Source organism: Vulpes vulpes, chromosome 2, assembly GCF_048418805.1.
Source record: "Vulpes vulpes isolate BD-2025 chromosome 2, VulVul3, whole genome shotgun sequence".
NCBI classification, from domain to species: domain Eukaryota; kingdom Metazoa; phylum Chordata; class Mammalia; order Carnivora; family Canidae; genus Vulpes; species Vulpes vulpes.
This window is the reverse complement of record NC_132781.1, coordinates 50234981-50246299: the sequence shown is the minus strand read 5'-3', so window position 1 is coordinate 50246299 and position 11319 is coordinate 50234981. Positions and strand designations below refer to the sequence as shown.

The window sequence follows — 11319 nt, the reverse complement described above, 5'->3', positions numbered from 1 at the left end:
ACCAACCGACCTGTTCCGTGTCGCTGGGGTGTTGTCCTCTCTGGAGTGGCCTAGGAGTGGAATTGCACAGTAGGCAACCTTCGAGACTGGCTTCCTTCAGGCAACATAATGCCTCTGAGGGTCCCCCGTGTGATTCCGTATCAAGTCTGTCCTTTTTCACTGCTGAGTGGTGATCCCTTGCATGCAGGGACTCCCTTTATCAGCTTCCTTGCTCGAGGACGTTTGGGTCATTTCCAGTTTGAAGCCAGGGTGGGCAGAGCTGCTATGCGCATCTGTGTAGAACCCTCTGTGTGAACATAAACTTCCATTCCTCTTGAGCCAATATCGAGGATTGGGATTGCTGGATCTTTCGGCAAAACTGTTTCTGCAGAGTGGCTGCTCTGTCTTCCGTTCCACAGTGCACAGGAGCCCTTGCTGCTCTGCATCCTCACCAGGACTCGGCCCAGGGGGGTCTTCTTGCCAACCCCCTCAACCTCCTTCTAGTAAATCTGTGGTAGATTCTCATTGTGGACTTGCTGGCAACACCTTTTTATTGTGGCAAAATACAGATCACATCATTTTTTAAAGCATATAATTTAGTGTGGCATTAAATACTATGTTGTTGTACAGCCATGAATACTGTCCATCTCCAGGAATTTTTCATCATCTCAAACGCCACCGGTTAAACAGAAACTTCCTATTCCCACCTCCCCCGCGCTCCAGCCCCTGATGACCTCGCCCTCACTTTCCACCTGTATGAATTTGCCCATCCTAGGTACTTCATATAAACAGAGTCATATGGCATTTGTCCTTTTGTGTCTGGCTTATTATTACCCTAACGTCTTCAGGTTCATCCATGTGGTAGCAGGTGTCAGGACCGCATACGTCTTTATGGTCAAGTAGTATTCTGTTGTGTGTACAGACCACACTTTATAATCCATCTAATGACAATTGAGTTACCCCTATCTTTTGGCTATTGCGAATAACTCTGCTGTGACCTTGGGTATGCAAATATCTCTGTGAGTTCCCATTTCACATTCTTTTGGGTATCTCATCTCACTGTGATTGGTTTTTGTTGTTGTTGTTGTTTTTAAGATTTTGTTTATTTATTTGACAGTGACAGCACAAGCAGAAGGAGCAGCAGGCAGAGGGAGAGGGAGAAGCAGGCTCCCCACTGAGCAGGAAGCCCGATGTGGGGCTCAATTCCAGGACCCTGGGATCATGACCTGAGCCAAAGGCAGATGCTTAACCAACTGAGCCATCCAGGCATCCCAGGAATAGAATTTAGTGATTCATCACTTACATACAACACCCAGTGCTTATCACAACAAGTGCTCCTCTTAATCCCCATCCCCCATCTAGCCCCTCTCCCACCCACCTCACTCCAGGGACCCTCAGTTTCTTCTCTATAGTTAAGAGTCTCTTATGGTTTGTTTCTCTCTCTTTTTCCCCCTTCCCGTATGTTCTTTTGTTGTGTTTCCTAAATTCTATATATGTACAAAATGATATGGTATTTGTATCTTTCTCTGACTTAATTAACTAAGTATAATATACTCTAGCTCCATCCACATTGTGGCAAATGGCAAGATTTCATTCTTTCTTATGACTGAGTAATATCCCGTGGGCCTCTTTTTTATCCATTCATCAGTCAATGGGCACTTGGGCTCTTTCCATAATTTGGCGATTTTTGATAATGCTACTGTAAACATCAGGGTGCAGGTGCCCCCTTTGAATCTATATTTTTGTATCTTTTGGGTAAATATCTAGCAGTGCAGTTGCTAGGTAATAGGGTAGCTCTATTTTTAACTTTTTGAGGAACCTCCATACTGTTTTCCAGAGCGACTGCACCACTTTCCATTCCCACCAACAGTGCAGGAGGGTTCCCCCTTCTCCGCATCCTCACCAACACCTGTTGTTCCTTGTGCTGTTAATTTTAGTCATTCTGACCAGTGTGAAGTGGTATTTCATCATGGTTTTGATTTATATTTCCGTGATACCAAGTGACGTTGAGCATCTTTTCATGTGTCTGTATGTGTGTACATTTTCTCTAGATCTTCTTTGGAAAGATGTCTGTTCATGTTTTCTGCCCATTTCTTTTTTTTTTTTAAAGATTTTATTTATTTATTCATGAGAGACCCAAAGAGAAAGGCAGAGACGCAGGCAGAGAGAGAAGCAGGCTCCCCGCAGGCTGTCCAATGCGGGACTCGATCCCGGGACTCCAGGATCACGCCCCAGGTCAAAGGCAGACGCTCAACTACTGAGCCACCCAGGCGTCCCTTCTGCCCATTTCTTAACTGGATTGCTTTTTGGGCGTTGAGTAAAAATATGGAACACTTCAGGAGTTTGCATGTCCTCCTTGTGCAGGGGCCATGCTAATCTTCTCTGTATTGTTCCAATTTTAGTCTACGTGCTAGTGAAAAGAGCACTACAAATTAATGCAATTATTGAATGGTACATTTGACTTTTGGTCTACCATTGTATTATTTATTTTCTATTTGTCTTTTGGTTAACCTCCATTTATCTTTTCCTGCCCTTAAAAAATTATTTGAATACTTCTCAGTGTTCAATTAGCAATTTATCAGTTGGGCTTTTTTGGCTAGGTGTTTTGTGTATACACTTTTTTAGTGGATTGTTTAGGGGATAACATAAGCATATTTCTAAGTTCAGTTCACAATCTACATCATGTCAATATTTTACACTTCGTGTAGAACATAGAACCTTACCAATATACTGATCCCCTTGCCCCTTTTCCTGTATGTTATGGTTGTCACATATATCAGGCCCAAATACATTGAAAATCCCACTAGACAGTGCAATGTTTTTTTTTCTTTCAACTATTATGCATATTTTTTAAAATTAAAAGAAAAAAACCTGCCTATTTACCTAGATATTCACAATTTCTGTTGTGAATCTTCCATCATTAGCAACATTCCAAACTTCCTTCTTGCCTGAGAACTTCTCTTAGGCAGTTCTGCTGGTCACAGATTATTTCTTTTCTTTTATCTGAGAAAGCCTTTATTCTTTTTTTAAGGATATTTTTGCTGGATTGACAGCTTTTTCTTTCAATGCATTAGAAATATAATTCCACTCCCTTTTGGCCTCCATAGTTTCCAATGAGAAATCTGCTGTCATTCTTTTTTTTCTTCACTATTTTTTGCTAAGGGATGCTTCTTTCTCATTCCTCTCAAAAATTGCTCTCTTTGTGTGTAGTGGTTGGCAGTTTGACTATCATGTGTCTTGGTGTGGATTTCTTCAAGTTTAAACTGTTTGCAGTTCACTCAGCTTCTTGAATCCATAGGCAGGTTTGTGTCTCTTGCCAGATTTGGGGGAGTTTTCGGCCATTTTTCCTTTGAGTACTTTTTGTGCTCTCCCCGTGTCCTCTCCTTTGGGAATCCAGTCAGTGTCATGAAAGTTGGGTCTTCCATTAGAATCTCATGCACACACACACACACACACACACACACACACACAAACATGCACCCCCCCCCCTTGTTTTCAGGTTTCATTTTTGTTTTACTTTCTCCCTGTTGTTCAGGATGGGTGATTTCATATGTTCTATCTTCTGAATCATCATTCTTTTCTTCTATCCTGTGTATTCTGCTGTTGAGTCTGAGCCTATTGAGTTTTTAAATTTCAATTATTATATTTTTCAGTTCTGAAATTTCCACTTGGTTCTTTTTTATATCCTCTCTTTCTTTGCTGAGACTTTTTATTTTTTCACTTGTTTTGAGTGTGTTCACAATTGCTGACTAAAGCTTTTTCATGATGATTTCTTTAAAATCTTTGTCACATCATTGGAAGACTTCTGCCACTTCAATGTTGACATCTATTAATTGTATTTTTTCATTCTGTTTGGGATCCTCCTGGCTCTAGGTATGATCACTGTTTTGTTGTGTTTTTTTTTAATTGAAACTTAGACATTTTGGGGATGCCTGGGTGCCTCAGCGGTTGAGCATCTGTGTTTGGCTCAGGGTGTGATCCTGGGATTGAGGATCGAGTCCCACATCGGGCTCCTTGCAGGAAGCCTGCTTCTCCCTCTGCCTATGTCTCTGCCTCTCTCTGTGTCTCTCATGAATAAATAAAATACTAATAAGATCTAAAAAAATAATAAAAAAAGAAACTTAGACATTTTGGGTATTATGTTGTGAGGCTCTAGGTCTTGTTTGAACCTGTTTTAGCTGGCTTCCTCTAGAGAAGAGGTAGGAGAATGGGATAAGGGGTTCCCTCTCATTGTTGGTGCTAAGTGGAGATAGAAATTAGCACGAGGGTTCAGAGTTCCAGCTCCACAGTGGGCTTCACTGATGCCTCCCTGACTGGAAGAGGTAGGAGTGTCTTGGTTCTGCTCCCCACATGGCCTCCGCACATACTGCAGCAGTGGGGGGTGGGGGATGAGGGGGTCACCAGCCAGAAGGAATGAAATTCCTGGCTCCCTAATTGTCCTTCTCTGGCATAAACCCAACAAAGTGTGTGGAGGTGAAGTGCCCCTGGTGAGCACAGAAGTTTGATCCCTAATTGGCCTTTGCTGGCTAGGGCAGGGTGGTGCCACTGTGGTTTGGTGGTATTGGGCTGCAGAGGAGTAGTTATTGTCTACAAGTTTTCAGTCTTTGCTAAGCTATCCCTTTTCTGGTCCTTTGACTCAAGACAGCAGGCTTTTCTGTCATTTCCAGGTTGTTCTGGCTTTTCAACTATAATATAGGACCCTGAAGGAAAACCTAGGGAACTCACCACCATGGCATTCCTTGGGTCTTGAGATATCCAGTGGCCTTCTTCTCTCTGCTTGTTGGGGTCTTCTTATGCTTTATGTATCATATTCAGGATTCTTAGTTGTACTTAGCTGGAGGAATGCTCCATCTTCCCAGAAACAGAAGTCACTTAAATTTGATAAATACCACCAAGTAGCTCTTCAAAAATGTTGCTGGTTCATCTTGAACTAGGAAATAATATACCCTGAGTCTGCTTTAGGCAGATATATGTAGAAATGGGATTAGGACTTAACCAACATCCCAATACCTGTAGTTAATCAGTGACGGCTGGCTGGATGGTAAGTTGGATGGACAGATGGACAGATGAACAGAATATAGGAAAGACCATCAGAAGGCCAGTACACAGTTCGGGCAAGGCATCACAGCATCAGTGATGGCCATAATACAAATAGCAATTACTGATTTCTTCCACTGTGCCAGGTAAATGTTTTTGTCATGTGATCTCATTCAATCCACAAGCAAGAGATGTCCATTTGAGAGAGGAGGAAAACACAGGCAGAAAGACATGGTCCTGAGCTGAGATTCAAGCCCAGAGACCCATGGTTCATGGACCCAAGATGCCCCCACTTTTCTCTCACACTCAATTGCCCAAGTATGAGAAGCAATCTCAAGGAAAAGGAGATGACCAAGCCAAAACATTCTGCTGGTGATCAGAGGTTTTCCTGCCCCAGTGAATGTTGGTTGAACACGTTTTCAGAATCTTCTCCCTGAGATGGAAACCCATGCTGTGCTGTATTTGTGTATTCAACAAGGGTCAATCAAGAGTTTGCTCTGTGCTGAGCCCTGTGCCAGGTGCTGAGGGTACCCTGCAAGCAATAGGACAAATGTGGTCTTTGCCCTGGGACATTAGAGGGTCTGAAATCTCCCTCCCTCACCCCGAGGCCACCCTGTTGAAAGTAGGGTGGAAAGGCAAAACCACTGCATGGTGCCCACCACATGCCCTGCCCCACGCTCAGCTCTTCAGTCCCAAAGGTTCTGAGCAGCAACAAATATTGGTGGTGGGCATCTAGACCGTGAAAGGAAGCAAGCTGGAGGAAATGACTCCAGAGTGTGAGGGATGCTCCACTCTGCCTGTAGCTTAGGAGCAAGAGAGAGAAAGCCCATGCCCCAAACTCAGCCCCAAGCACAGCCCCAGTCTGTGCATTAGTAAGGTAGACTCACACCATCTATAGAAACTCAGCTGCCAACCAAGCCAGGCAGCTGGGTTTTCTGGGGGTCCTCAGGCCCACCTGTAGCCCTCCTCTGACTCAGTTTCCCCAACTATTAATAGATAAGTGCATACATTCCTCCCTCTTTTTCTCTCTTTCCTCCATTCTCCTTGGTTCAGTGAAGATGCGAGGCAGTGTTTCCTCTAATACCTGAGGGTCTGGAATCTTCATTTCATTTCTAGGGAGTGAGCATCTTATCCTGTGCTAATTTGGGATTCACCATGTATGTTGACATCTGGGTGCTGAAGCCTGGCTTCCTGCAGCAGCACAGATCAACAGCCTGCAGTGTATGTGGCATTGTTAGCCAGCCCGGGGTCCCCGTCCTGGCACTGGAGACTGGAGTGGGTCCACCAAGAGCTGCCAGGATGGGAGACTGGTCGCCAGTGATGCCACTCTACCAGCAAGCACTGCCATCCTGCACTGGGGCCATTGGGACAGGTCTGTATGCAAGTTCTCTTCACTGTTCTAGGACTTTCCTGCCCCACCCCCTGCCACATGGGGAAGGGTTCTGGATAAGATCTTTTCACACTGTCATGTGCCACATGGTCACCAAGAGGATTGTGATGGTGGCTCACTCCAAAGAGTCAGTATAGAGCCAAGATTCACTGTCTCCACCCACCTTGAGGGGCTCTAAACTCTCCCAACTTTCCTCTGCGTAGACCTCATCATTGTTCTATCTAGGTGCTCATATAATTATGGTTTCAGGTCTCTTTGCCCTTCTCGATGGTATGTTCTGTAAGGGCAGGCCCCTCCTCCCATCACATTCTCCAGAATCCCCTTACCTGGGCACAACCCTGGAGACAGTAGCAGCTTGACAAACTGCCACTTGCCAAATGGAAAGATGGACAAGTATTTTATGAACACTGACTCTATTCCTGGTGCTTTATTCCTGTATTCCTTGTATACAGGGGGTGCCTAATAGTGACTTACCAAGAGATGAAGTTAATCCGCCAGAGAGCTGGTATAACAGCTTTCGAGCACATTGTGCCAGAAAGTAAGGAAGTTGCTCAAAAAGCAAAAGGGTGCGTTGTGTCATGGGGACGTGGAAGCCCACCTGAAAGCCACCGCAGCTGGAGTGGTTTGAGGGGAAAAGCCACATCATCCTGGCTCATGACCCAGTGTGTAAAATAGATGTATGCAAGTCCACACAGATGGAAAAAAGTGGCAGATACATGGGAGAGGAGACAGAGCCGTTCCTTACAGGGAGCCACTGTCCTTATCCCCTCAAGGTGGCATGTGCTGTAATGGCCTGGGAAGACATGCAGACCCTCGAGGACAGCTGGGGTCCCCAAGGAAGGGATGGGACGGGGTGAGAAGGGCTCTTCACCTCTATGTGGCCTTCTATCCAAAAGCCATAACCCTAGATTCACCACAAGAAAATGCTGGGCAACACCAGAATGAGGGACATGCTGTGAGGCACCTCCGACCCCAAGGACCAGGAATAGACGGGTTGGGACAGCCATGGAGCTCATGTGGCATCCGGGTCGGGCTCTGAGCGAAACCTGCATACAGTCTGTGCCAAGAGCACCTTCTAGCTGTCCACACACCTTGGCGATATACGGCCATGAGGACAGGGAGTCTGGGAGCAGGTCCTATGGCAACTCCTTGTGTTGTTGGCAGCTTTTCTGTGAATCTAACTAAAAAGTAATGCAGAATACAGAGTCTATTTTAAAAAGAACAGGAATGCCTGGGTGGCTCAGCGGTTGAGCATCTGCCTTCGGCTCAGGGCATGATCCTGGGGTCCTGGAATCAAGTCCCACATCGGGGTCCCCGCAGGGAGCCTGCTTCTCCCTCTACCTGTGTCTTGCCTCTCTCTGCGTGTCTCTTGTGAATAAATAAGTAAAATCTTTTAAAAATACAATTAAAAAATAATAACAGGGCATCCCTGGTGGCGCAACGGTTTAGCGCCGCCTGCAGCCCGGGGCGTGATCCTGGAGACCCTGGATTGAGTCCCGCGTTGGGCTCTCTGCGTGGAGCCTGCTTCTCCCTCGACCTGTGTCTCTGCCTCTGTGTGTGTGTGTGTGTGTGTGTGTGTGTGTGTGTGTCTATGAATAAAGAAATAAAATCTTTAAAAAATAATAATAATAACAAAGAACAGGGCATGACCCTTGTGGCGCCCAAAGAGCATCAGGAGCTCTGGGTCACTCAGGGAGAGGCAGGTCTCCATCCTTCTTCTGTTCTCTGCTTGCGGCGGGTGGTACTGCTGCCCTAGACTGGAGGTCTTCTTGGTAAGGCGCTGCACCCACCCTCTGCTCCTCCCACTGACCCACGTCTTTTTTTTTTTTTCTGACCCATGTCTTGAGTGGGGTCCTGTACCCCCTGGCCTCTGTGGAGCTCCTGGTGTGTGTACAGAACTTTGGGATTATGGACATGAGTCAGGGGAGCCTTGTGATGAGGCCCAGGGGTGTTGCTCAGTCCTGGCTCCAACACTACTGACACATATGTCCTCCTAGCCTCCGTTTCCTTGTGTGTGTGTAAGGCAGGTCTGTAACAGCACCCAGCGCAGGGTGAGGGGCCTGGGGGATGGATGCGGGAGTCAGGGGACAGTGCAGGGCTGCAGGAGGGAAGTGCCCTCTGGGTAGGGTGCTGTGGTCCTGCATGTAAGGTGATTCAGAGAGAACAGCCAGGTGACCACAGGGACAGAAGGCCTGGGAGGACAGGCAGATGTGCAGGGCATGTCCTCCTCCCCACCTTCCCTCCTCCACAACGACTTTGTGCTTCATCCCAAGGCTTTTGGGAAGGGCTTTTGGGAAGGGCTTTTGGGAAGATGACTTCTCAAGAGCATGACACACCATTTTCTCCGTCTGTATTTTAGAGAAGGTTCAGCTTGGCGTCACGGTCCCCTCCCTGAGAATACAGAGGCACATCATGTAAGTGCAGATGGACTAGAACTTCTAGATGGACTTCTTTTCCTGCTCAAGGAGAGGGATTGGCTACTATTGGGGGAAGACTTAAAATACTGATTCAAAGAGTTTAGTGAGTCTCAGGGCCAGGATGTGATCAGCTGGAGCATGTCAGAGCTGCAGGCCAGGCTGGAGACGGCACAGCCTTGACAGGCATGTTCCCTCCCGCTCTCTGCGGAAGCCAGAGGCTGCTGTGGTTTGACAGGAAAAGGCTGCTATGGTTTTACAGTGGACATACTGGAGTGATATTTAGGAAGCAGAACCCATAGGAGGTGGCAGCAACTGGATGGGGGAGTGAGGTGGTGGGAGTCAAGGGTATGACACCAGTTCCTAATTGGGGCATTTGGGAGATGGGGAGCCTGAGCCCAAGGCGGCGAGCCCCACAGCTCTGCCTTTCCTCTGTCCCTTGCCAGGATGCCTCCTCCTTGCTGTCAGGCCCACGCCCTCAGCTCACGGTGTCAGGGTTGTGGCCAGGGCCCTTCGGCTCCATCTGGCTGTGTAAGCACCGGCTCCTTTACACCCCAGAACCCTGCCACGTAGGTTCCTCATCACTTCCCCTTCCCTGCAGAGGAAACCAGAGCTCAGAGGGGTTTAGCAGCTAGCTGGAGGTCACACGACGGGGGGGTGTGCAGTTAGGACTCAAACTCAGGGATCCCTGGGTGGCACAGCGGTTTGGCGCCTGCCTTTGGCCCAGGGCGCAATCCTGGAGACCCGGGATTGAGTCCCACATCAGGCTCCCGGTGCATGGAGCCTGCTTCTCTCTCTGCCTGTGTCTCTGCCTCTCTCTCTCTCTATGTGTGTGACTATCATAAATAAATAAAAATTTAAAAAAAACTACTAAAAATCTGTATTAAAAAAAAAAAAAGGTAGGACTCAAACTCAGACCCGTGTGATGCTGAAATGCATACCCTCTGCCATCACCCATGCTCCTCCTCCACAGCCAGTGTCTGGGGGCCACTGTTCCCAACCCTCACCCACCTCCTCCCTGAGCCGTGTTGTGTGCACAGGTGCGTGTGACAGAATAACTTATTTTCTGGTATTCTTTTTATGGCTTGTAAGCGAGCAATTCTACTGCTATTATTTTGGTGAATACCTCTCCGACTTTAAAGGTAGACTGCTCTGAAGATGACAGTGACCCTCCATCCTGCTGGGTGTGATGACCTCAGAGCCCTCCCCCCATCTCTCTTGTTAGGTCAGTTGGGGTTAATACCAGCTTTGAGAGAGAGAGAGAGAAAGACCCCCAACATAACACACCATCAACAAAGTAGGAGGGAGAGAGCCAGGGCTGGTTGGGTGGGGGCTCCTCCTCTCCTGTAGACAGAGAGCAAAGGTAACATGTGGCTTCTACCCATGTCCAACACCACGCATCACCCCGAACAGAGACCCCTCCCCAGCCCCTGGCAACTCCTCATCTGCTTTCTATCTCTATGGATTTGCCAACTGTGGGCATTCCATTCAGTGTGATAGCACAATTTGTGATCTTCCGTCTGGCCTCTTTCACTCAGCGTAAAATCTTCAAAATCCACCCATGTGGTAGCAGGTGTCCGTACTTTGTTCTGAAACTTTTTATGGCTGAATCATATCCTGTGTGCAGACATATCACATTTTATTGGTCATTCATGACTTGATGGACTTTCAGGTTGATTCCATCTCTTGGCTATTGTGAATAATGCTTCTATGAACGTTTGTGTACAATTCTTTGTTTTTTGTTTTTTTTTTATAAATTTTTTTTTTAATTTATTTATGATAGTCACAGAGAGAGAGAGAGGCGCAGAGATACAGGCAGAGGGAGATGCAGGCTCCATGCACCGGGAGCCTGACGTGGGATTCGATCCCGGGTCTCCAGGATCGCGCCCTGGGCCAAAGGCAGGCGCCAAACCGCTGCGCCACCCAGGGATCCCGTGTACAATTCTTTGAACACCTGTTTTCTTGTGGGTGCATAACTCAGACTGGAACTGCTGGGTCATATGGTGATTCTACATCTGGCTTTTTCAGGAACCACCAAGCTATTTTCCAAAGGGGCTGCTCCATTTCACATCCCCGCTAGCAATTTCTCCACATCCTTTCCAACACTGATTATTTTCCTTTAAAAATTTTTTTTTTAATTTTTTTACATTGCGATCCTCCAGGGTATGAAGTAGTGTTCTCATTATGGCTCTGACTTTTTCTTTTTTAAAGATATTTATTTATTTGTTTATTTATTTAATTTATTTATTTATCTAACAGAAAGAAAGAGCACAAGCAGAGGGAACAACAGGCAGATGGAGAGGGGAAAGCAGGCTCCCCACTGAGCAGAAAGCCTCACATGGGACTTGATCCCAGGACCAAGAGACCATGAGCCAAAGACAGCTGCTTAGCCAACGTAGTCACCCAGGCACCCTGTCACTTTCACTTCTATATCCTTGATGGCTAACGGTGTTAAGCCTCTTTTTATGTGCCTCTTGGCCATTTCTAAATGGTCTTTGG

The 11319-nt window shown here is 46.8% G+C and overlaps 1 non-coding gene across 1 annotated transcript; it reads right to left on the bottom strand.

Annotated features, from left to right (window-relative positions):
* Positions 1–2298: 2298 nt before the first annotated feature.
* Positions 2299–2405, bottom strand: LOC112906976 (U6 spliceosomal RNA). The gene has a single exon (XR_003232664.1). It is a non-coding gene; the product is annotated as a U6 spliceosomal RNA (small nuclear RNA).
* Between the last annotated feature and the right edge of the window lie 8914 nt (positions 2406–11319).